The sequence below is a fragment of the Anabrus simplex genome, chromosome 2, assembly GCF_040414725.1.
Source record: "Anabrus simplex isolate iqAnaSimp1 chromosome 2, ASM4041472v1, whole genome shotgun sequence".
Lineage (NCBI taxonomy): Eukaryota > Metazoa > Arthropoda > Insecta > Orthoptera > Tettigoniidae > Anabrus > Anabrus simplex.
In genome coordinates, this window is record NC_090266.1 from 613,760,624 (window position 1) to 613,788,530 (window position 27,907).

Here is a 27,907-nt window from a genome sequence, read left to right on the forward strand (position 1 = left end):
GTACGACTCGGCACCCATCGCCTCTTAACAACAATCCGATCCCTCGAACAATAAGGGCACCGGAAAGGACACGAAATTCCGGCTCCATGGCTAAATGGTTAGCGTGCTGGCCATTGGTCACAAGGGTCCCGTATTCGATTCCCGGCAGGGTAGGAAATTTTAACCATCATTAGTTAATTTATCTCTCAACGGGTGAGTTGGCCGTGCGTTTAGGGGCGCGCAGCTGTGGGCTCGCATCCGGGAGATAGTGGGTTTGAATCCCACTGTCGGCAGCCTTCAAAATGGTTTTCCGTTGTTTCCCATTTTCACACCAGGGAAATGCTGGGGCTGTACCTTAATTAAGGCCACGGCCGCTTCCTTCCCATTCCTAGGCCTTTACTGTCCCATCGTCGCCATAAGACCTATTTGTGTCGGTGCGAAGTAAAGCAAAATAGCAAAAAAAAAAAAAAATCTCTGGCACGGGGGCTGGGTATATGTGTCGTCCTCATCATCATTTCAGCCTCATCCCGACGCGCAGGTCGCCTACGGGGTCAGATCGAAAGACCTGCACCTGGCCTAGCCGAACATGTCCTCGGACACTCCCGGCACTAAAAGCCATACCCCATTTCAGGACACGAACGGCATTCAAATGTAAGAATCCACAGGTCTTGCAAATCCTACACCGTCGGCTTTGGCAGAAAACAAGAGTTAGACAAGAGAGGTCGCATAGAAAAGTTGAATGTGAGAAGCCTGACAGAAGTAAGTGGAAACAGCTAGGTACATGCAGTCGCCAATCCACGCTCCGAAGTTTAGAACCCCTCACCTCTTCTGACACCCACTCAAAAATTACCCCAGGCACTACTGCGTATATCGAAGTAGGACAGGTTGTCTGTAAATATCAACTGCTTGACTCATTTCAGTACATATACTTAAGGGCAGACGTATACGAACACCGTGGACGTATTCTACCACCCCGACCTACAGGGAGCATCACAGTTCAAACGCTGAGCACGTCTGATAGCGCTCTCCTGCGACGATGAACACTAGTTGGTAGAAATCATTATGAGAAGGACAGTGCTCAATACAGTGAGAATTATGTAGCCAAACATAAGACGCGTCAGGAACATTCCATGTAACATCTTCCACCGAAGTAATTGCATGTCATCCAGTACAATATTTCGTCACTAATGCTCAAAACCAAGGATTTGAAAACACAGATATTGTCATCGGATGTTTGAGGAATGAAGCGTAATAAATCACCAAAGACTTCTTCGTATTAGCTACAGAACTTCAGTGGTATCCATTTATTTTTCAGACTGGTGATACCGTTAATAACAGTACAAGATGTAGCGGTGCGTAGGACATCTCAGAGCAAGTTGCCAGTTGAACTTTCCTGTTGTACAAAAGTATACACACCGAAACAATGTACATTTTCCAATTTTTTAAAACATTTTCGACAGGATAAGATATTAACTAAATGACAGCGCACAGAACAAGCGCCGTAAGTTCTGCCCCCAACCACATGCACATCATCCTACATACATATACACATACATACATATATACACACATATTGAACCATGGGCCGATGACCTTCGATGTTAGGCCCCTTAAAGCAACAAGCATCATCATCATCATCATATTGAACCCTTGAACTTACCGTTCCATCGTTGGTCGGCCACAGCTGCTGCAATAGAGCAATATCGAACTCTTAAATCTTGGGGTCGTAGCGGATATATTTCGGTCGCGATCTTGACCAAACGATGGGGTTCAGAAGAGAGCCTAACTACTTGAAATGAGGAGAAAATATGTGCTTACTAACTTTTATTAACTTATCAAATGCAAAAAATTATATTTATAAAATCATTCATCAGAGAAAAGAAATGAATTATTTAACACTTAAACGCAGTCACATTGCAATGCGTGAATGTTATCTTTTACATTTATCGAAGAACCTTCTTCAGAGTAGAAAATACCATAAATTAGTGGACAGCGAAAACCGAAAATACGAAAATAAAACCTGAAAATCGGGCACCTTTTGATCCAAACGATAACTGAGAATGAATCCACACGTTCCGTGGAAAATCTGACCTTCAACAAGTAGAATTCCAGATTTACATTTAATTAAGATTATCCGCCAGTCTAATACCCTTTCGGATATGGGAACACCCGCCGAATGGACCCTTAATCGAACCAAATTGACTATCAGTTGCTTTGGATAGGTTGCGAAATACTACTGGAAAGCATGGTCTACACAACAAGTTAACAGCAACAGTCATAATTAGAAATAAAATTCCACCATGTATTGTCATCTCGTGACACCCTTAAGTTATGGAGTAATCCCGGTGCTGAAACATACATCACCCAAACAGCTGTTCCGAAGGAACCAATAACAACTCGATCCAAGAGGATCTTACGTTACGTCGTTCTGAAGGAACAAAACTGCGAAATGCAGGAAACACTTATTCATCATGCATTTAGAATAAATGCTAAACACTGAAGTTAAAGAAAAATGGTAAATCACTTGAAAATATTCTTATAAAACCAACTTTCAGATTATAAACGGTTGTGTTAATACACCTACAAGTCCACACGAAAAAAAATATATCAAAGGAAATCTAAGGAAATCTTTCCATTCCCAAATCATGACTACCATTACAAATACTTCTACCTATGTTTGTCCCAATAAACTCACTACAAGTTATTGATGGACCAAAGGCTCACCTGTTATAAAATGAAAGAACGAAAATTGAAAATAAAGTATATTCACAGCTGACGAATCGAAACCGCATTTGTAACTCAAGTCTCACATAAATAAGCTAAGTGTCCACACGGCACTATCAAAGCATATCGGACATCTGAACGATAAAATAATTAAGTCAAGAAATAACATTAAAAATACTAAAGTTATATATACCGTATATGCTATTTGCTTTACGTCGCACCGACACAGATACGTCTTACGGCAACGATGGGATAGGAAAGGCCTAGGAATTCCAAGGAAGCAGCCGTGGCCTTAATTAAGGAACAGCCCTGGCATTTGCCTGGTGTGAAAATAGGAAACCACGGAAAACCATCTTCAGAGCTGCCGACAGTGGGGCTCGAACCCACTATCTCCCGATTACTGGATACTGGCCCCACTTAAGGGACTGCAGCTATAGAGCTCGGTATACTAAAGTTCAATGAACTCGAACGTGCGTGGCAAACAGCAGTAATAATCAAACTCCGTTAGCTCAGTATCCATGCTGGACAACCATCACGTTTATGCCACTAGTGATTCCTTGCTCTTATGTAAACACCTTCTAGCTGGTAAGGATTGTGTCGAAACATGGCCTCAATATTACTTTGCTAACATTCCTCGCATTATATACGCTACTGCAGACACTAGCATCGTTCAAGTCACTTCGCAAAAACACCTAACCTAAGAGTTAACTATATACAGACAGCACCATAATCCTGTCGTCGAGCCCACATAGTGTCTACACACCCTAACAATAACATCTATATACACACACAGCATGCCTTTGCTGGCGGGACCTAGTCTACACACCCTAACAATAACATCTATATACACACACAGCATGCCTTTGCTGGCGGGACCTAGTGTTTACACTGCACTAAGTCTTCTGGTATGGGCTAGAGCAATTTTGTTACTTTCATTGATCTGTCTCTGTCTTATCCTTGGCTTTGACAAAATGAAAGTGACTGAGGTATGAGCGATGCTAGTAATGCCATTCCTTACGCAGCCAGTCCCTGCCATGAATGGTGTGAAACTGTTGCTCATAGGGTCGGTTGGTGCTTGCATTTCTGTGGGCTTGGCAGACTGATATGTAATAGCAACTTCTGGCTCGGTGAGGAAAGCAACGGGAAACTACCTCACTCCTCATTTCCCTAGTACGCCTCTTCAGTGATGCCTAGGCCATCTATGACAGCTCATGGCAGAACTGTTGAGGATCCAACCAGCCTTCGGGCTGATGACTAAACATACATACACACACAGCATCCCAAATCTATCGTTGAGCGTAAACGGGGATGTCTACTCATCGTATACTCCTATGATACGCGCAACGTCCAAAATCTATCGTCGAGCGGAAACTGGGATGTCTACCCATCCTCTACAATATCAGGCGAAATCGTACCTTCAAACATAATTACTGATATTTAGCTTGAAACCTTGTAAAAAAAACTATAGCACACAATGAAACGAAGCTTGCCACAGAATGAACGCAAGTCTGGAAATGTAACTAAGTCCCTTCTTCTCAATAAAACGTGAAATGAAAATTTAATAACGCGCGGCTATTCAATCCACGACTCAAACATGATCTCAACACACGCAGTGAAGTTTGGAAAAATAATAATAAATTCAGCGCTCGTCTAACTTTACGTGAATATCGCCAAAACAGTAATCATCACCATCGCAAAATCCGCAATGTAATTCTAGTGTGAGGCCCAAAATCGCCTACCATCTCATCGCCTCAAAACATCTCTATCCACGAACTATCCAGTGAAGCGAAATTTCTTGATCTACACAGCCAACCTATCACTTCAATAACGTTCAATATCTCATCCTACAATGTTTCCGATTTAATGATAAGTTCATCTCGTAATAAAAAATATACTGAATGGAAATTTGTTATAACAATTAAATAACACCAACCGTGTTTCAGGATGCCCTTTTGTTCGTGAGGTCGCTTACTATAACATGCACTATGCTGATTTTATATAAATCGCCATTTGGACTTAACTGCCAAGAGCTACAATCTTCTACAGAAATTGTTTATCACGGAGAGTTCTTGACTAGAAATCATGATAGGCGTCACAACGCACTCACTTCTGACCATCATCAAATCAGTCAGCTGTTCTGGATTGCTAACAGAATCTCATGTACAGCCTGCCTCAGAAATATCACTTTTAATATAGAAATTCTTCGCCATCAACAGATATAGCCTGTCTCAAAATTCTTCTCCATCGCCTATAATTACGGCGGCATTACTCATGAAATACAGGCTTCCTATGCCTTCAACATCTACACAACTATTCTCTTAACATTTCATTCCGACACAATCCATTTCTTACTTTTTCAAAACCTTTCAAACCTCGATACTCCCATAACGAACAATTGTATAAGAATCGTTTCATTCATTTCATTACATCTTTCGGACCTCAAGGACAAAATAACGTACCGTGATTTCCCATATCACAAAATACACGGTGTCACAAAAATTAACTTCCCACGAATAAATATAACTTTATCAGACTTCACTGGATTTCGAAACGAACGCAACTCTCACTCGACATTACTGTTAAATACATGTTTTAACATAGAAAAATGTTATCCTGACGCAAATAATATTATTATTATTCAATTATTTTTTCTGAACTCATAGGATATTCGAATTTATCATGTTCACCGCGATTATATTATCGTTATTATCGTTATAACATTCCTAACTTTAATTAGTTTGAACAATATCTCAAAAATTTTTACACATTATTAAAACTTCGCATTCTACAGTTTCTCAACGTGATTTTTACCGCCCTGAGGAGATTCACACGACGACCAGAAATATACACATTTCGCCTGATCATTTTTAAAGAAAGGAAGTGCTGGAATTGTGGGAAACTAGGGCATGTTTCAAAGAACTGTTGGTCTAAGTCTCCTCCGAAATGCTCGAAGTGTGGTCTAGCTGGTGTCACTCAGCACGTGTGTCCTCGGTGCAACTCTCGGCAGGGAAACTAAAAGCGTGCCGGCGTGATGGCCCGTCGTTGGCGCCTGATATTGGTGGTAATAAAAGGATCTGGGACCTTCCCTCGTCTACACCCTGGGCCAAGATTTATGTTGGATCGCACGTACTGTATGCCTTATTAGACACCGGTTCCTGCGTGTCCTTCGTGAACCAATCCCTTGTGTCTTCTATGGATTTAAAATATCTCCAAGCCTGTGAGAGCTTGGAAAAGTTCATGACTGCTGATGGCCGTCAGGTATGTGCCGTGGGTCGTGTCAAATATCATATTAAAATACATAATCTTTCGTGATGCCTTTGCTGGCGAGATGTAGTGTTTACAGTGCACTATATCTTCTGGTATGGGCTATATCAAATTTGTTACTTTCATTGACCTGTCTCAGTCTCATCCTTGTCTTCGACTATATGAAAGTGACTGAGGTATGAGTGATGCTAGTAATACCATTCCTTATGCAGCCAGTCCCTGTTATGAATGGTGTGAAACTATCGCTCATAGGGTCGGTTGGTGCATGCATTTCAGTGGGCTTGGCAGACTGATATGTAATAGCAACTGCTGGCTCGGTGAGGAAAGCAACGGGAAACTATCTCACTCCTCATTTCCCTAGTATGCCTCTTCAGTGACGCCTAGGCTATTTATGACAGTTGTTGGCGGAGCTGCAGAGGATCAAACCAGCCTTCGGGCTGAATAACCCAACATACAATCTTTCGTGGCATTGGACATTTAATGTTGTTCCTGATCTATCTGACCCAGTTATTTTAGGAACCGATTTTATGCTGGCTACTGGTCTACCTATTGATTTTAACACTCGTACCTTTGCCTTTCAATACAAATCAGGCGGAAGCTACCCTTTTGAAGCCCCGTTCCAACGTGCTACCGTATGCGCCCTTTCGAAATCTCAACTTCCCAACGCCTCATGTGACTTGACTGATAACCAAAACTTGATGTTAAACGGTCTTTTGGAAGAATTTTCTGATGTTTTAACTGCTGATTTAGGTTGTGCAAAGAATTTCTCCTATTCCATCGAACTGAAACATGATACCCCTGTTAGGTCGCCTCCATTCGGTTGCTCGTCCCCAACGTTGTCTGCTATAAGAAAATCTGTTAACGAGCTTTTGGACAAGAAGGTAATTAGTCCCTCCAAGTCTCCTTTCAGTAGTCCCGCCTTCCTTGTCCCCAAAAAGGATGATAGGTTTAGGTTTATTGTAGACTATCGTAAGGTGAATGAGAATATTGTCTTCGACAGCTTCCCCTTACCCACCATTGAAAGTGCCTTTCAACATTTTCATGGCGCTAAATTCTTCACCGATTTTTACTTTAATTCAGCCTATTACCACATCCCTTTGGATTCCAAAAGTCGCCCCAGCACTGCCTTCGCCACTCCGTTTGGACTATTTGAATTTAATAAAGTACCGATGGGCATCTCTATCGGTGGACAAGCTCTCAGCCACGTGATGGATTCGATCTTTGGAGATCTGAAATTTTCCTATGTCTTCAATATTCTGGACGATCTTCTCATTTTTTCTCCAAGCTTTGAGGAGCACCTTGCTCATCTTCGAGAGGTTCTCAGTCGTTTGCGCAAGCACGGTTTCAATATAAATCCGAAAAAGGTGTCTATTTGCTCTAAGCGCTTAAATTTCCTTGGTCATGTCATATCCGATTCCGGAATCGCTGTGAACCCCGACAGGGTTAAATGTACCAAAGAGTTTCCTCGGCCAAAGAATGTCCGTGGTATGAGACGATTCCTGTGTATGGTCGGTTTCTACAGCCGTTACATCAAAGACTTTTCCCAAATTTCGGCCCCCTTAAACCTTCTGAAAAGGAAAAACTCCCGTTTCGTGTGGGACGAAGCTCAAACCCATGCCTTCGATCAACTGAAAAATGCCCTTTGTCAAGCCGCTGTCCTCCACAGTCCAAATTTTTCCCGTGACTTTGTCCTGCAGTGTGACTTCAGCGAACTTGCTGTTTCTGCTGTACTTAACCAATCCGATGAGTTCGGGTAGCTAGTCTCTATTGCGTATTTCAGCAAGTTGTTGCATGGAGATTAATTACGATATTCCATTTATGAAAAGGAATGTCTGGCCGTAGTGTTAGGTGTTGAGAAACTCCGTTCTTATTTGGAGCACCGTCATGTCTTCGTCCATACGGACAATCAAGCACTATCGTGGATGAGCGCCAACGTCAAGCGACTTGGCAAGACAGCTAGGTGGATCCTCCGGCTACCAGCCTATAAATTCACAGTTGAGCATATTCGTGGAAAAGAGAATGTTGTGGCCGACTGTCTGTCGCGAATGTTCGACGGGGTAAATGAGTGTAAGGTCGAGTCCGAGGAGAACTGTCGTCAGTCTGATAGTGTTGAAAGTATCAAAATTTGGCGAAATTATCCTTGGTCCTTCACGGACATATCTGAGCACCAAAAAAGATGGCGCCGAGTGTCAAGAACTGCTGAAAGGAATCGCTGATGGGTCTCTTCGAGACAAGTCGTTTGGTATCAAACGAGGTTTGTTGGTTCGTCGTAACCGTAAAGGCAAAATTTACGTTCATCTGGAATTACGATCCATGATGTTGAACTATTATCATGATTCTTACCTGGGTGCTCATCTAGGTCAATACAAAACTTTGCATCGTATCTCTCGAAATTTCTTCTGGCCTAATCTCAAAAAGAAAGTGTTAGAGTATGTGAAAAGTTGCGACGTTTGCCAACGGTGTAAACCTGCGCAATCCTTTCAGATTGGACTCCACTCCGCTGACGTCGCATCGTACCCCGGGGTAAAGTTGTTTGTCGATTATTTTGGCCCTCTCAAGAAATCCAAGAATGTCAACGTTGGAATCCTGTCCATCGTCGACGCCTTTTCTAAATTCGTATGGTTGTTTCCGGTCCGCACTATAAACTCGAACAGCGCCGTCCACGTTTTATCTCGGCATATTTTTTGAGTTTATGGGCCCCCGAAAGTGTTAGTCACAGACAATGCGTCTACATTCAGCTGCCGTAAATTTCGTCACCTGTGTTTTGGGTGGGGAGTGAAGCATGTTTTTCTGAGCCCTCACTACCCCAAACCTTCTCACGTTGAAAGATTTCACCGTAATCTGAAATCCTGTTTGAGTGCTTTCCAAAGCGCTGATCAGCGCAGCTGGGGTGATAATTTGGATTTATTTTGTTTTAGCCTTCAACAGTGCTGTACACGAATCTCACCGCCGCAGCCCAGCTGATTTGTTTCTAGGGAGAAGCCTTGCTGACCCGCTCCAGTTGAAATGGGACATTGGGTATCTGTCCGAGCCATCGAGGAACATGAATATTGAGGAAAAATGGAAGGAAGCCTTTGCACACTTGGTCAGAGCCCGAGACCGTGTGGCAAAAAGATTCAACCAGGGGAAGAAAAAGGTCACCCTGGAAGCTGGAGACCTGGTTGTGGATAAAATGTTCCCTATAAGCTCGACAGCCAACCAAATCGCCGCCAAACACTGCCATAAATGGTCCAACCCCGAGAGAATAGTTAGGTTCCTGGGACCTGTAACAGTAGAATTGGAGGATCTGAAGAGTAAGAGGTTATCGAAGGCTCATGTGTTTTTATTGAAACCATATCATCAATGGAGCCAGTAAAACTTTATCTATTTTCCATTATATTTTAGTAGTAGCATCTGTTTATTTTGCTTGTTGTATAATTACCAGTGTTCTAAAGTCCTTTTTCTTTCAGGGAAAATAATATAGAGGAAAAACGAAAAAGGGGAATGGAAAGGAATATCGATGTCATAGGTTGAAGATGAGACGAAGTAAGTTGCGAATCCCTTGGAGACGTGAGGATGTTACGTTTAATTACAACTTTCCCTTGGTTATCTAACACAACTCATGGAAGTATTAAATGAATTGCTTGAAATGGACTGATTGATTCAGCGTGATACTGTTTATGAAAGTGCAGGGCCTCAGGTTGAGATGGACTGCATTATATAGTGCATTGTTATAACTGATTTTTGTAATTATATGTATAATATGTGTTTCCCAAGTTTTATTTAGATTTTAAGTCCTTTAGTATTTAGCAGTGCGCGCACTTTAGGTTTAAGGATTAGAACCTCGTTTTAAAATGTGTCTCCTTGTTTGATCAACAAGAAAAGGCATATTTTAAAAAGGGGGCAGTGTGATGATGAGCCATGCTAATATGGCATGTTCATAAAAATGATGTTTCCCATATTGCAAAGAGCTTGTATCTGCCTCACCTCAATTGACTTAAGTGTTTCCATTATTGTACCAGAGAGGGCAGCTCCCTCGGTCATGAGCATGGAAGATTATTCTTTCGGCGAGACAGTAGTTTTATCTCTTTGGAGCGATTCTTTGCATTGTTATGTGTGTGGAGTGTAAGCATGGACCCCACGCAGATTGGAGTGGCATTTTTATGCCATAAATGGGTTTTCAATAGATTTAAACTTGACTCGTACTACCATCCTTCATGTTACTTTGATTATTGATATTACAGGTATGATAATCCTTGTATTTATATTACTTCTACGGTTAAATTGTACCGTTCGCCTCTTCTAATGGTGGCCCATTGATTAGTGCCCTTCTGCTCTGCTGCATGAATGAGCTGCGTGCTAGTTGTCTTTATTGTGATTGAGTTATGATGTTAGTCGGGTCTCTGATTGATTTTATTTACGTGCACTACATTGTGAAGTGTTTCGCAATCAATGAATGTATGCCCTGCGTGTCGACGCGGAGATCCATTCGTGTGGTACGGAGTGCGTGAGCTGATGGGTTTATGTGTGACCACTGGGTCTCTATTATCCTACTGCTAATTGCCTGCGCCGCGCACGCTATCTCTGACATATGTGAGACCTTTTGTGTGTGACCATGAGAGTCATACTATATGAGATTGTGTTCAACTTTTTAACTGGAGCAACTGCTCAGATTGTTTGCTGATACCGGCAATGTCTGAATGTTTGGGTGTGTGCTGGCGAGTGAAAGGAGAGAAAGGATGACGTATTGGTCAGCTCATTTTATATTTTAATCTTGTTTCTGAGCCTCATGTTTGTTGCCAGCACGGTAATATTTATTTTGCCTTGGTTTCTATCCCGGCCTTTTGCTTGCCCACTAGGCCGCCATGTTCTTTTCTTATTCAGGCTATGTGCATGCTTGTGATTCTCTTTGGGTTTAAATGTTATTCCTTTGGTCCAGAGATGTTACTCTGTGCTATGTTGTGATCTCTCGCATCCTATTTTTATATTCTCTGGACCCCTTTTTCTTCTCTGTGCCGCGTGGGATCTTTGATCTATGTGGTAATTGTTGTGACGATGTGGAAGTTAAATAGACGCGTATACAATGAATTCTATTAATCTCGCGGAAAGAATGACTGCGTTGATCCGTGTGGATTGTATTCACATTACCACATTGTGTAGCGAGATTGCAATTGAGACGGTGAGCCCGTCTTATGAATAATTTAAGCTTGGTGTTTGAAAAAGCTGTGCTGACGCGTTAGTGTTATGACTTCAATTGGATGAGTTCTACACATGTACGTATCCTTTGTTTTTAATTGTTGGCTTCATTTCTTGTTTCTTTTTGATTTTATTATATCAATAAAACCTCATTTAAATTTAGTTGGGATTTTATTGCTAGTAGCTTTGATCTCATTCCTGTTCTATTTTTTGATATGAGGACCGTTTCCAACTCAGGGCTGTGTTTGGCCTTTCCTAGTCGCGGTCCACGCCTCGAATCTTCTGACTGTGTGTTTTATGGTGAGGTAGGTTGTCGGTAAGGGAGGGCGTGCAGCTCAGTTCTATACCTCTTATCTTTAAATCGTTAGAAACTGAGTCTAACCATCGTCCTCTTAGTCTCCCTCTACTTCTCTTACCCTCCATAACAGAGTCCATTATTATCCTAGGTAACCCATCCTCCTCCATTCGCTTCACATGACCCACTACCGAAGTCGCTTTATGCGTAAAGCTTCATCCATCGGGTTAATTCCTAAATTAGCCTTTTTCTGCTCATTCCGAGTACCCTCGTGCCATTGTTCCCACCTGATTGTACCAGCAATCATTCTCGCTACTTTCATGTCGCTTACTTCTAACTTATGAATAAAGTATCGTGAGTCTACTCAGCTTTCGCTTCCGTAAAGCAAAGTTGGTCTGAAAACAGACTGATGTAAAGATAGTTTCGTCTGGGAGCTGGCTTCCTTCTTACTGAATACTGTTGATCGCAACTGCGAGCTCACTGCATTAACTTTGCTACGCCTTGATTCAATCTCACTATATTGCCATCCTGGAAGAACACACAACCTCAATACTTTAAATTATCTACCTGTTCCAGTTTTGTTTCACCAATCTGACATTCAATTCTCTTGGATTTCTTACCCAGTGACATAAATTTAGTCTTAGAAAAGGGAATTTTAATACCATACTCATTGCACCTATTTTCAAGTTCCAAGTTATTAGACTGCAGGCTTTCGACACAATCTGCCATTAAGACCAAGTCGTCAGCATAGACTAGACAGCTTACTACATTTCCACCTAATTGAATCCCTCCCTGCCACTTTGTACCTTTCAGCAGATGATCCATGTAAACTACGAACAGCAAAGGTGAAAGATTACAGCCTTGTCTAACCCCTGTAAGTACCCTGAGCCAAGAACTCATTCTACCATCAATTCTACTGAAGCCCAATTGTCAACATAAATGCCTTTGATTGCTTTTAATAATCTGCATTTAGTTCCACAGTCCCCCAGTATGGCGAACATCTTTTCCCTCGGTACCCTGTCACAATAATTGTTAGGTCCGCGATATTGTATCTTAAGAGCTCACATATAATGTGCAAAGGAATAGAAGTTTGAAGAACGCTTGCTACCGTCAAAGATGCGCATCTCCGTGCAAAACTTTATTATCAGACAAATTTCATAGCCAGGTCCCGTATTTACAGTGACGTCATTTCTAAACTACAGCGGTCAACTGGCAAACAAGATGTCCTCGTGCCTTTGAAGCTGCAGGTACTTGCAGTGAGCTTAAATTCGCCGGATCACACTTGTTCGTACATACGTTTACGTGGTTAATGTCCGGTTCCGTGGCTAAGTGGGCAACATCTTGGCCTTCGGTCCTAGGAGTGTCAGCTCCGACTGCGGACCGGGACGAGGGATCTTAATTTTAAACGGTTAATTCGAGACTGGCTTTTTGTGCTCTCTCCAGCATTTCTGTAACTCAACCACATACAAAACTGCCCTCCAAGACACACACGCCTTCATCGGAGAGCCTGTCTTAAGAGGGCACCCAGCAGGGTAGCAGGAGCCGCACGAAATTACTATAGCATATTCATTGATATGAAGGCTATTTCACACTGCTCTAGATACAGCAATAGTGATGATGGCTGACAAAAGGCGGAAGAGATCACCTGCTTCTCTTTTTCTGTTATGAAGCATACAAGTCTGCCTCGCATTAGCTAGAATATTGCTTAAGAAGGAGTCACATTATGATTGGGTTGTCCGGGACTGTAGAGAAAAAAGCTCAACCAATAAATAATTCATTTCAATTATTCAATTTCCTTTACATCGCACCTGTACAGACAGGTCTTATGGTGACGATAGTCAATTTTTAATTACGTCTCAAATGAAGGTATCTTAGGTTCAGTCCTGAGTCGTAACTCGAGTCCAATAGAAGATGCCTAATAACAAGTCGAATAATGATGATAGTATTTTTCAAAGTTGCAAGTACGTGATACCTAACGTATTCGCAGCTGTTATGGTGCTCTGATAAATTCTGAATAACAAGACTTATTGAAAATGAAGGTTACAGATGATTTAATAGAAAACGAAGTGGAGTCCTCCAGCATACAAGGCACAGTAGATCTCCCAATCATACACAGATTGCATTAGCATTTATCTTATCTCACAATTGTGTGTGTGTGTGTGTGGTCCCTGGCCTGTTTATTACTAGATATCAATCTGGTAGGAAGTCTCTTTCCTTTGAAGGGTGGAACGCTATTGTCAATAATCTAAGCAAATACATGCAAATCGCTTCGTGTTACCACACAAAGTGCTATTGGCTAATGATCAGCACATATTTTAATACAATGAATACATTCAACTTATTTACTTCCTCTTTGAGACGGATGCCGACTAGAGTAATAATAGATAACAGATCCTCTTTGAGAAAGATGCTGACTCGAGTCATATAACAAATGGGGTCTGATAAATAATAAATTATTTCGTAATAATTTACGCTCGTGTGGGAGAGTTGCTTCACCCAGCTCAATAGCTGCAGCCGCTTAAGTGCGGCAAGTATCCAGTATTCGGGAGATAGTGGGTTCGAACCCCACTGTCGGCAGACCTGAAGATGGTTTTCCGTGGTTTCCCATTTTTACACCTGGCAAATGCTGGGGCTGTACCTTACTTAAGGCCACGCACATTTCCTTTGCACTCCTAGCCCTTTCCTGTCCCATCGTCGCCATAAGACCTATCTGTGTCGGTGTGACGTAGATCAACTTGTAACAAAATAGTTAATTGCGTGGTTATGCCACAAAGGGATAGCAGTGGAAAGGAAGCGACCGTGGCCCCAGCATTTGCCTGGTGTGAGAAACCACGGAAAACCATCTTCAGGGCTACCGACAGTGGGGTTTGAACCCATCATCTGCAAGCTATTAGCTGCGTGACCAAACCACGCATTCACTTCCTCGGTAATAGAATGTTCATGAGTACTGGAGCATAGAGCACTTTCTAACATGTATATCAGGCATGTCAAGGTCGCGAGCTGACTGACAGTTCTGCGTGCACGAGAAACACCTGTTTTAAGCGCTAACGCTGGACGTTATCAGATAAGGCAAGGCCGGAGGGTTGTACTTTTATAACTACGGTAATCCGTAATACATGTATTTACAGGGTTTATCGGAACTAAAAAACCAGGGATGCTCTTCGTGTTTCGTTAAGAACGATGGTGCAATCGGACTGGGGGAGAAAATAGTTCTTTTTCGAGGTTGCTTTGTTACTTCCGGGCGCGCGATTCAAATTGACGAACTCGCCGTATTTGCAATGCCAGAACACAAGACACTGCCGTGCTCTTGAGAAGAGAAGGGAAGAGAAGGGAAATGGGGTGTATGATGGAGACAGAGATAATGCTCCGCGCGTATGCACAAGTTTCCTCGTTCGACTCCCGCAGGATTGTCCTTGTCTCTTACAGGCTATATCCACAGTTCGTTTATTAAACAGCCGTAAATGCACACACAGCACAAGAACACACTGTAATTAAGACACACTTGTCAGTCAAGGAATGCACCAGATCATTTACCCTTTCTTCTGTTGCTCGCCGTACAACACTGCCGCCCCACGATTGTGCGTATTCCTTCACACATAACACTGTAAATGGAAATAAAGCTGAACGAAGGAACATGATTATAAAGATATTTAGTAGTTGTAGTAAGGATGTAAAGGAGAAGGCATATAAGTCTCTGGTAAGACCCCAACTTGAGTGTGCTTTCAGTATATGGGACCCTCACTAGGATTACTTGATTCAAGAACTGAAAAAGATCCAAATAAAAGCAGCTCGATTTGTTCTGTGTGACTTCGGACAAAAGAATAGCGTTACAAAAATGTTGCATAGTTTCGGCTGTGAAGACTTAGGAGAAAGGAGACGAGCTACTCCACTAAGTGGTATTTTTCGAGCTGTCATTGGAGATACGGCGTGGAATGACATCAGTAGACGAATAAGTTTGAGTGATGGAAATCACAATATGAAAATAAAGTTGGAATTCAAGAGGAGAAATTGGGGCAAATATTCATTTGTAAGAAGGGAAGTTAGGGATTGGAATAACTTACCAAGGGAGATGTTCAATAAATTTACAATTACTTTGCAATCATTTAAGAAAAGGCTAGGAAAAAAACAGATAGGGAACCCGCCACCTGAGCGACTGCCCTAAATGCAGATCAGTAGTGACTGATTGAGAATACGCCCAATGGTTTGATTACAGTAGATGTTAAATATGCCCCGGTACACAGTTCAGAACGGCGTAGTGGTGACCTTTGGACTCCGTTCAGGAAGTGGTGTGTCGCGAGTGACCTGAAAAACTGCCTGCATTCTTGGTACAAGTTCGTCTCTCTCTACGGGGTTCGCATAGGAATCAATTTGTGCAGAACAAACTGTATACTGCCTACTAGGGCTGGGAAGCGACTATGTGAACCGAACAATGAGTGGCTCAGACGGTTGAGACACTGGCCTTCTGACTCAAACTTGGCAGGTTCGATCCTCGCTCAGTCCGGTGGTAGTTCAAGGTGCTCAAATACATCTGCCTCGTGTTGGTAGATTTACTGGTACGTAAAAGAACTCCTGCGGGACAAAATTCTGGCACCTCGGCATCTCCGAAAATCGTTAAAGAGTAGTTAGTGGGACGTAAAGCCAATAACATTATCATTAAACTTATGCATTCGCACCGAGCATTACCTCTGTCCTCCCCGTCCCACTTCCCCTCCCTTCTCTTCCCTCCTCTGACGCACAGCAACAGGCAGCAGCCGGCTCTCTGGCACAGCAAATACGGCAAGTTCGTCAATTTGAATCGCGCGCCCGGAAGTAACACAGCAACCTCATTTTCTCGAAAAGAACATTTTCTCCGCCAATCCGATTGTACCATAGAATCTACCATAACAAGAAGAGCATCCCTGATATTTTTCTTTTTGTCTGTATAGTTCTCATACACCCTGTAATCTTCCATATAAGGACGTACCTGATTAAATGTGTTGAGCACGGTGCTTGTATAAAATGAAGGTACTACCATACTTTGTAATCTCCGCGTACCAGGAAAACAAATAATTGCTTTAATGGTTGCCGTAGGTAGAGCCCTGTACGGGTGCGGAGATCCGCGGAAAACCACGAAGTTAGTGTCTTGGTGGCTGCAAACTGTATGGCAGTGCGGATAATTTTGCTGATAATTTGCATAATAATTTGTATTTATTTATGTTTATTGATTTTCACTTACGTACACTGTAGAAATTTGGACAAGTTAGTCTTTCATACATTTCATGCGGTTAAATTTGCTTGTGGTTTTGCGACCTTTGACACTGGTATGGGAAAATGGTGATGTCTAAAGAGCCTCGAGTCCATAATGCCGTAAATCTGACCCAAGCCTGACTGGCTCCTGCTAGGAATTAGTGAAAGGAAGGAGCAAAATTTCCGAAAAAGAACCGGTAGTTGTCGCAATGGGAAATCCCTCATAAACGTGTCACTGTAAGGGGCGTATTGTATTATGTTAACAGATCTATTCGTCTCAATATCTTGGGTGCAATATAGTCAAATAATAAGTTGCAATATCCGCGGATAACTATCGGCGGATGAAGGAAGTGTGGATGCGGAGAGGACGCGGATAATATTTTTTACATCCACACAGGACTCTAGTCATAAGCAGTGAAGGTAAGGGTTATTCTGCCCGAAGGCAGGTCCAAACCTCCGCAGAGGTGTTCCTGAGCCGGAGTTTACGTACGGTAGGGTGGCCAGTTCCTTTCCGCTCCTCCATTCCCTTACCCCCCACCAACAGCGCGTAGCAACCCATCCAACTCCTGACCATGCCCAATGTTGCTTAACTTCGGAGATCTCACGGGATCCGGTGTTTCAACACGGCTACGGCCGTAGTCATAAGCAGTGAAGTACAAAATAAAAGTAGTTTTATTTTAGAGGCTTAACACGTTCAACTCTCCTATGAACAACTAGCAAGATACCCGTGCTTCGCTACGGTATTATACTGAAATTTATAATTGAATGCTTATTGTTTTATATATAATCCGCCGAAATTCGCAATCTGACTGGTTATCTGAGAGAATCCGCCAAAATTCGCGATCTGACTCGTTTTCTAATAGATTACGGCAAGTTTCCTCCCATTTTTGAATCTTTCTTTCCAGCAATCGATTTCGTACTTCCCGGGCTAGGTCCAGGTATTCCACCCGGTCAGTTGGGTCCCCAAAATCTTTGCCATATTTTTCTATAAGAATTTTTAATATGGATCAAATCCTTGAGGAGATCCGGCGTGGTGTCCTCTTGGGTGCCTTGGCGGTACTGAACCCGCGGCTGGACTGCATTCTTAGTCATTACCTGTCCAGGACCCGTTTCCAGCGCGGTCTGCACATTTGACGACGGTCCAGAACATTATTATTATTATTGTACCGGGCGGTACACCTCCACTCCGTTAATTTAAAATGTGCGCCTGTTGGAACTCCTCTGCTGGAGGAGGGCTGAACTTTATCTACGCTGTTAATTCTTTACTTTCTCAAAAGATGTCACCATGTGGAAAAATTTGAGTTTTTGAACTGTGTCATTTTTGATGTGTTTTTGTTTCGCTTGAAGTAAGAAGTGTGAACTTTCTCTTCTAGAGGACACTACTGAAGATCTACAATAGTGCAACCTAGTGCGGAGTCAAAGAACTATTTTGTTGGAGAAAATTTAATTTCAAGAGTTTGTTCTTTGTTAAATTTCTTTCTGTCTTTGTTTAAGTTGGCAATATTTACCCCTTTCTTCCCCTTGTTATGAATGTAACCAATCCCGAATTTCTTTAATTAATTTCTGACCTATCAGGGGTATCTTCCCCCAACTTGAATCTGTTGCGGGGTCCTATCCAATAAAAAAGTTGTGGGCGGGTGTTTTCTTTCCCCTAACGCCTAGAACCTTCCACGAGAGGTTATAAACTGCTGATTTTTGGGTCTCCGGGCCACTTCTGTTCCATCTTTCAGTGTGTTAAGTACATAGCAGGGGGCGGGAAGCGCCTCTTTCTTCGGCAGCGGTCAACAAGAAGGTAATGGCCGATTAATAACTTCTTTCTTTGCTAGCTCAGCAGTTTAACTTTCGGGGCGGGTTCTAAGCGTTCTACCATGTAACCTTTTCCTAAATGTAACTACTCTTTTATATATTCTCTTTTAAAACTTCATATTGGGATAGAGAGTGCTAACCCTCTCGAGCTCCCACTCATATTGTTGTGAGGTGAACTTAGTTTTCTCAACCTATTCTTCGATAACGTAAAACAATGTGTTCTCTTCTTAAGTCACCTCTTTAGAATGGGATTAGCCCTTGTGTTAACGGCCTAGTGCCAAGTAGGTCTTAATCAAAGTGTACTAGGAGTGCCAGTTTGCCTCCTCCCAAATTGTCATTTTAGAGGTCATTTAATTAACCTTCTTTTTCATTCAATAGATCTCAGTAGGTTGGGTATTTTACCCCTGTGTATATGTCCTGAGAGGACAGCTTGAAGGTGAAGTTTGGTGTGGCCTGTGATTGGCTTACACTTTGAGAGCAGATTGCGCTTTTGGAATTCAATTTTTGTATGCCTCGAGGAGGCTTTACTGTGTAATTTGGAGCAAGTGCTCCAGGGTTTGATTGGGGTCTTCTGCCCCTTGGTTAAAATTTATATATCGGAAAGTTGGGCTAGTTGCCCAAGAATTGTGAACTCAGGGCTCGAAGCCCAAATTCTGTAATCTCTGTAATTGTACATTTCAAATTGTGTTTCGGCTACTAAGTACCTGTTCTTTGTTATTACTTAATTTTGAAAAGAAAATATAACCTTGTTAAATTTTACAGTAACTTTGATTCCGTAGTTTGAGACTCATTCACGCCCGCACCTTCTTTCACCTCTACCTACCACCAAAACACGGTAACAAGTGGTAGCAGAGCGTGGTTGAATGGGTCTCAATTTAGCCCCTTTTGACGGCTAAACATTGTTTTGATCCGAACTCTAACTATTTTCCCAGTTGCTGGAATCTTTTGAGTTTTTCTAAATTGTTCTGTCATCATGCCAGGCCCTCGCGATGTTCTCCATCTTAATTATTTGCGCAAAGAGGAGTTGATCTATGAATTAACTATCAGAAATGTACAATCTGGAGGCACGGTTGCAGTAGACACTAACAAGCTTAGAGAGTCCCTAGATTTGCCCATTTCCATCCCCAATTTGGGAGAGAAAGAAATTGATGACTCTCTTTCCACGATCGTCGAGAATATTACTGGGCTAGCTTCTGTAGTTAGTTTTTTTGATGAAAATGATCCGTCTCCTAATCAAATTAAGCGTGTGCAAGGCAGGCTATATCATTTTTCGAATAGGGTTAACGATCTGTTGTCTCTAAAACTGAATGACGTTCAGAGGAAGGAAGCTAGTACGCTCCTGGAAAATATTTCCGAATTATCTAGTAAGGTCACTTTATTGTTGACTGGGGAAGTCCCTCCCAAATCTGATCAACCCACCATAGTGAATGCAGGTAGTGAGGAAGCGCCTCCCAAGGGAGAAGTTAATAGCATAACCGTTGCTGCTCAAACTATCTCTGCCCCATTGGACAACGAGCCTGAACGCCGTGCATCGTTGAGTAACATTCGTTCTGAATTAACTTCTTTGCCATTGAAACCTTTACCTACTATGTCACCCGTTTTTAGCAGCTTGCCTCATCCATTGGCAATGTTGCTCAGAGGGATCTCTAAGTTTTCCGTTAATACCACCAGTGATGTAATTTCTTTTTTAAGATTTCTAGTTGAATTTCAGGATCATGCCCTTGTGTTTTCTCTTTCTCCATGTCAAATTTTGCAAATTATCTATCCGTATGCTATTGGTATTCTCTCTGATAAAATCGTAAGAGCCATTGCCGAGCAATCATCTATTGAGGATTTCCATGCCCATTTGCTAGCTAACTTCATCCCTGCTAGGGCTAGGTCCTCCCTTATTCAGAAGTACTGTTATCGGGTACAGCGCTTGGATGAAAACTTGGCTGATTTCATACAAGACATTAAGTTTTATACCAGGGTGTTTGCTCTTCACTTCCCTGAGGATCAAATTGTACAAGCTATTGTGGAAGGGATTTCACCACCCTACAGGTCATATTTGTGTTTCGCGGCGTGCCCGCAAACTTTTTCTGAACTTGAAGCATTGGCCGTCTCAGCGGAAGGAGTTAGATACGCCGATTCTTTGCGTGTCGCGAAAGAACCCCCTCCTTCGTTTAGTAATACTCGGCCTCCACCTCGCCGACCAGTCACACCCCGTAAATGTTATGCTTGTGGGTCGCCTGACCACCTGCGCAATAAGTGTCCACTGATCAAGTCTAGTAGGGCAAATAATGCAGCTGGTTCAGCACAAGGCTGTTTTAAATGTGGGGCTTTCTCACATATCGCCAAGAATTGCCCAAACTCGAATAGCACCCCCTCCTGCTCAACTTCTGGTGCAAATTCCACCTATGCCAATAATAAAAAGTGACTAGTGGCTTCGGCTGAGTCGACTAATCCATCTTCCCGAGACTCAGCCCCGGGTAAACAGGTTGTAAATTCAGGGAACGAGCAATTTTCAAATTCATCTTTTGAATGCCCCAAAGAGTGTCTTAGGATTGCGGCGGATTCCCCCGCACCTATTCCTTTTCTTAAGATTGAGTTAAATAACGAGCCTATAACAGCTCTCTTAGATTCAGGCAGTGTTTGTTCGATTATTTCGGCTGAATGGTATTCTAAATTGAAAACGGTTTGTAAACTTCCTGACTATGTCTTTTCTCCTGTTCAATACGTTTCGGCTAATTCATCTCCATTAGAAATTCTAGGTTCCTTACTGGTCAAAATTCGTGTTTTTAAGTTTACATGGAAAGTTAAATTGTTTGTGGCCAAGCAATTGTCTAGTCCCATTATATTGGGAGCGGACTTTATTTCTCACACTGGTCTTGTGCTCGATCTCCAGTCTAGGTCGTGCACATTCAAATTTGCTTCTAATTGTAAAATCCCACTATTAAAGTGTAATTCTGTGTCATGTTCTTCTATTTCGCCTACCCAGGATGAGATGTTGTTAGACCTTAGACATCTACCTGAGGAGCAGGCTAATAGTATTCGAAAACTGTGTCAGTCGTTTCCCGAGGTGTTCTCTGATACTCTTGGTGTTACTGACCTTATTGAATACAAAATTGAGGTCACGGATTCGATTCCTGTCCGTTTTCCACCTTATAGGCTATCTCCACCTAAAATGAAGGCTCTGAAAGAAATTATCGATCAGTTGTTGAAGGATGGTATTATTAGGCCCTCTAAGTCGGCGTATTCATCGCCTATTTTTCTAGTCCCGAAACCCCAAGGAGGCTTCAGGCCTGTCATTGATTACAGGGCTCTCAATCGAAAGGTGGTGTTACAATCTGTGCCCCTTCCTGACCTTCACTCTTGTTTTTCATGGTTTCGTAAGGCCAAGTTCTTTACTATCTTGGACTTGAATCAGGCCTATAATCAAATTCCCCTTGCCGAAGAGTCTAAACATCTTACAGCGTTTGCCACGGACTGGAACTTATACGAATACAACCGCGTGCCTTTCGGGCTCCCCACGGAAGCAGCTGTACTCACTAGGCTACTAGATAGGGTCTTCTCCGACATCAAATTTGAATACTTGTATCACTACTTGGATGATGTCGTCGTATTTTCAGAGACTTTTGAAGAGCATCTAGATCATCTGCGAGAAGTTCTCGATCGCCTTCGTAAGGCTGGGTTAACTGTTAAGTTGTCCAAGGTTGCCTTCGCTAAGCCCTCTATGTCATTCCTAGGGCATATTGTGTCACCCGATGGTGTAGCAGTCGATCATTCTAGAACACAGGCCATCCGTGATTTTAAACCTCCCAAGGACATTAAAGGTATCGCCAGGTTCATTGGTATGGTGAATTTCTTCAGAAAGTTCATTCCTAACTTTGCTAATAGAGCGGCGCCCTTAAACCTTCTTCGTAGGAAAGGCATCAAATTCGAGTGGGGACCTTCTCAACAAGCCGCTTTTGAAGACCTTAAATTAGCACTTTGTAATGCCCCTGTACTTGCTATGCCTGATTTCTCGAAGAAATTCATCGTCCAAACCGACGCGTCGTCGTCAGCGGTAGCTGCAGTCCTTCTTCAAGAGACTGAACTAGGGAGGCGCCCCATCGCCTATGCGTCTAGGACTTTGTCGGCTCAAGAAGCCAAGTATTCCATCTATGAGCTCGAAGGTTTGGCAGTCCTATTCGCCTTAGAGAAGTTCCGTCTCTATCTGGAACATGTTAAATTCGACCTGGAGACAGATAATCAAGCCTTAAGCTGGGTCTTAGGTAGGCCGCGTCGTACTGGTCGTATAGCCCGTTGGGCCATCCGTATTTCTGCCTTCCAATTTGACGTCAGGCATATCAGAGGTACCGAAAATGTTGTTGCTGATGGACTCAGCCGTATGTTTTCTAACGACGTCGAGATCCAGGAACCGGTCGACAGTTCATCACCTCCCGAGTCCATACTATCTGGTGTTAATGCCATTTTAACAGATGCTCCCATGCTTTTTAGGGATATTGAGAAATACCAACGTGAAGATCCGACGCTGGCTCCGATAATGGAAACCCTTTCTTCTGGGGAACATGTCGTCCCTTATGTTCTGAGGAATGGTGTTTTATGTTGCCCTTCGAGGCATGACAAGATGATGAAGGTTGTCGTTCCAGCTGTTCTTGTGCCTATGATCTTCAAGTACTATCATGAGAACCCATTAGGGGGGCATCTTGGTATTTTTAAAACTCGTGAAAAGATTCGTGAAATGTTCATCTGGAAAGGTATGGACGGTGAAATCCGTGAACTAGTAAAGGCTTGTAAATCCTGTTTGATTAGTAAACCAACCACGTCCACCAAGGTAGGCCTCTTGTCTTCGCATCAAGCATCGCGCCCCATGGAACGCCTGTATATTGATTATGTAGGACCCTTCCCCCAGTCAAAGGGTAATGCCAACAAGTTCATCTTTGTGCGTGTAGATGGTTTTACCAGATTTTCTTGGTTATTTCCGACTAAGCTGGCTACCGCTCAGTCCACCATTACTTGCTTAAATTCTATTTTTGCTTCTTTTGGTCCGTGCCAATATATGGTATCTGATAATGCTAAGGCTTTTACATCTAATTTATTTCGTAAATTCTGTTTTGACTTGTCCATCTCTCATGTAACTACTTCCGCGTATTATCCTCAACCATCTCTGGCTGAACGGGTTAATCGTAATCTCAGGTCCGCACTGATTGCCTATCATCATGATGATCATTCCAGGTGGGACACGTCCCTGCATTGGTTAGCTTTTGCTTTGAATTCGGCGGTTCATGAATCTCACAAGTTTACTCCAGCTTCTTTGATGTTCAAGTTTGTTCCCAACTCGCCGCTCTCTAACCTCTGGTCTCTGAGTGACATTCTACCCGAGACAATAGATCCGGATAACATTAAAGATCTTTGGAAGAAGGCTAAAGCCAATCTTAAAGTGTCTCATGAAAAGGTTAGGGAAAGGTATGATCGTGGACGGAGACCCACCCCTTTGAAGGTAGGTGACCAAGTTATGGTCAAGAATTTTGTTCCCGCGGGCAAGCTTGCCCCCAGATTTCATGGGCCTTGTATAATTCTCGATTTTCTCACGCCGGTTACATTGTTAGTAAGCAATCCAGCCACCGAGAGGATATTTAGGGTTCACCTGTCCCAGGTGAAACCGGTGTAAATGTTGTGTCAACTTGATTCATATAATTTGAAAGGAATATGAAGGTTATATTTTTTTTTTTGAGTTCAACTTTAAGGCTTTCTGCCCTTTCTATAATATTTTGGTCTTATATGTAATCCTCTTGTAAAACTTTCCCCGATCCGTTAAACTGCCATTCTGTCTTTACCTCGGCCATTACCACGCTCCCGTCTCCTGCTTCAATACACACTGTGGCTTAATTTGAGTAAATGCCATGGATATCTGCACGCCGCTGACCCCTCGACCTCCTCACCAAGCCTGTGCCCTCAAAGAAACATGATGGTCCAACACAATTCTGCCGCCGAGTTTTTATGTTTCAGTGCCCCCGCAGCCGCGCAGCGCCGTGCAGCAACTGGGGAGGGGGATGGGCCCCCTCCTCTCCAGCGAGGACGACATGTGCACGGCGAGCCGGAGCTCTCCTCCCGGCCAAGGCTGATGTGCGGCGCACAACCTGCTACTTGCCCGCAGCCTGTATATGTTCACCGCGGGCGCGGCGTACTTCAACACCTCTGCTCCCCTCATAGTGCGGGCGAGCGGTATCTCAGGGTACTTGAGGGGTCCGAGCGGCCTCCTTTGGACGCAAGCTGCAACGGCCGGTCTGGCCATTCAACTTAGCCTACATCAACTACATGGACAGTCACTATAAGAGATGACTACACTTGGGAATTCAACAACAAATTTGGTGGACATTGCAAAATTTTTCATCACATTTTAAAAGATTATCTTCAGAAATTCGCCTTCTACAAACATAAAAACCTTACGTTACCAATTACAACAAAAATTTTGGAACTGAATTAAGAATTTCTCAAATACTTCTGCAAATTATTTTAATATCAACATCAAAACTTGGACTTTTGTTTTCAAACTGACTTCATGTGAAATCCCTGGAGGAACTTTTGGGGGGGGAGGTCTGTACCGGGCGGTACACCTCCACTCCGTTAATTTAAAATGTGCGCCTGTTGGAACTCCTCTGCTGGAGGAGGGCTGAACTTTATCTACGCTGTTAATTCTTTACTTTCTCAAAAGATGTCACCATGTGGAAAAATTTGAGTTTTTGAACTGTGTCATTTTTGATGTGTTTTTGTTTCGCTTGAAGTAAGAAGTGTGAACTTTCTCTTCTAGAGGACACTACTGAAGATCTACAATAGTGCAACCTAGTGCGGAGTCAAAGAACTATTTTGTTGGAGAAAATTTAATTTCAAGAGTTTGTTCTTTGTTAAATTTCTTTCTGTCTTTGTTTAAGTTGGCAATATTTACCCCTTTCTTCCCCTTGTTATGAATGTAACCAATCCCGAATTTCTTTAATTAATTTCTGACCTATCAGGGGTATCTTCCCCCAACTTGAATCTGTTGCGGGGTCCTATCCAATAAAAAAGTTGTGGGCGGGTGTTTTCTTTCCCCTAACGCCTAGAACCTTCCACGAGAGGTTATAAACTGCTGATTTTTGGGTCTCCGGGCCACTTCTGTTCCATCTTTCAGTGTGTTAAGTACATAGCAGGGGGCGGGAAGCGCCTCTTTCTTCGGCAGCGGTCAACAAGAAGGTAATGGCCGATTAATAACTTCTTTCTTTGCTAGCTCAGCAGTTTAACTTTCGGGGCGGGTTCTAAGCGTTCTACCATGTAACCTTTTCCTAAATGTAACTACTCTTTTATATATTCTCTTTTAAAACTTCATATTGGGATAGAGAGTGCTAACCCTCTCGAGCTCCCACTCATATTGTTGTGAGGTGAACTTAGTTTTCTCAACCTATTCTTCGATAACGTAAAACAATGTGTTCTCTTCTTAAGTCACCTCTTTAGAATGGGATTAGCCCTTGTGTTAACGGCCTAGTGCCAAGTAGGTCTTAATCAAAGTGTACTAGGAGTGCCAGTTTGCCTCCTCCCAAATTGTCATTTTAGAGGTCATTTAATTAACCTTCTTTTTCATTCAATAGATCTCAGTAGGTTGGGTATTTTACCCCTGTGTATATGTCCTGAGAGGACAGCTTGAAGGTGAAGTTTGGTGTGGCCTGTGATTGGCTTACACTTTGAGAGCAGATTGCGCTTTTGGAATTCAATTTTTGTATGCCTCGAGGAGGCTTTACTGTGTAATTTGGAGCAAGTGCTCCAGGGTTTGATTGGGGTCTTCTGCCCCTTGGTTAAAATTTGTATATCGGAAAGTTGGGCTAGTTGCCCAAGAATTGTGAACTCAGGGCTCGAAGCCCAAATTCTGTAATCTCTGTAATTGTACATTTCAAATTGTGTTTCGGCTACTAAGTACCTGTTCTTTGTTATTACTTAATTTTGAAAAGAAAATATAACCTTGTTAAATTTTACAGTAACTTTGATTCCGTAGTTTGAGACTCATTCACGCCCGCACCTTCTTTCACCTCTACCTACCACCAAAACACGGTAACAATTATTATTATTATTATTATTATTATTATTATTATTATTATTATTATTATTATTATTATTATTATTATTATTATAGATGTTCTGGACCCCATAGCAAGACCGCTACTTGGCGGTAAATTACATCTGCTGCCACTGTCATTGTTAATAATGTGACCAGCACCATTGTCGCGCGTAGCCAAGTGTTCGGGATTTCTGGTGATACGAATGACATATTCCGTGCATTGTTGAACTTATTATAGAGGTGAACAATTGGACGGTCAATCTCATTCTATCGTTTATTTCAAAGGTGTTTAAATTTTTATTTATATGCCAGGAGAATGTACTGTAATCTAACAACGTTCTCCGAAGAAAAAGATGGCTCTTGAAAACGAACCCAGGAAAGATAAAAAATGATCGATTCATGATCAGAATAAGTACATCGGAAATCTACAGCCTGTTTCCAGTCATTCGACAAGGTCAGGAATGGAATGAATAAAGCCCCCATCTGGCGGCTGCAATAGGAATTGTGCCGGCTGCCGAAGCCTGTCGCACTCCTCTGGGGCAATGGATAATGAATGACAAATGAAATGAAATGATGTTTGACAGTGTTGCTGGAATGAATGAATGATGACAGGGAAAACCGGAGTATCCGGAGAAAACCCTGTCCCGCCTCCGTTTTGTCCAGCACGAATGTATCATGGAGTGACCGGGATTTGAACCACATAACCCAGCTGTGAGAGGCAGGCAGGCGCGCTGCCACCTCAGCAACGGAGGCTCCTTATAAGTACATTATGAACAGTAAAATCAACTATTCTCGCCTCCTTTTACACCCCACCGCCGTTAAGTTTATTTACCTCCCCCCCCCACATAAATAAATAACAGAAAGGCATGTTTCCAAACACCAATGTTCACGTCTATTACCTTCAGTTTTGAGATATAAGTATCCCCTTAAAAATAATTCACTTTTTTCACTTCCTTTCACACTCTTTCCCCCCCCCCCCCTCCCAATTGAATTTTCCGGCAAAAACCTTGTTTCTTTAATAGTAAAGGATCTTCTAAATACCAGTTATCACGACTCTAACTTCCTCAGTTTTTGATTTGTGTGACCTCATGAAACGAATTCAACTCCTTTTCAATCCCGCCCCCAAGATGATTCCCCCCCCCCCAAAAAAACGCGTTTTTATTTGTTTCTAAAGGAGATCCAAATACCAATTTTCACGTCTGTAACAACTTTAGTTTTTATTAGACGTAAGTATTCTCATACAATTAAGTCAATTAATTTTTCAATTATTTCACCTCCCCCCCTCCTTCATTGGATTTTCCAAAAACAATACACACGTAATTCTTTATTTTTAAAGCAGATCCCAAACACCAATTTTCAGGTCTGGAATA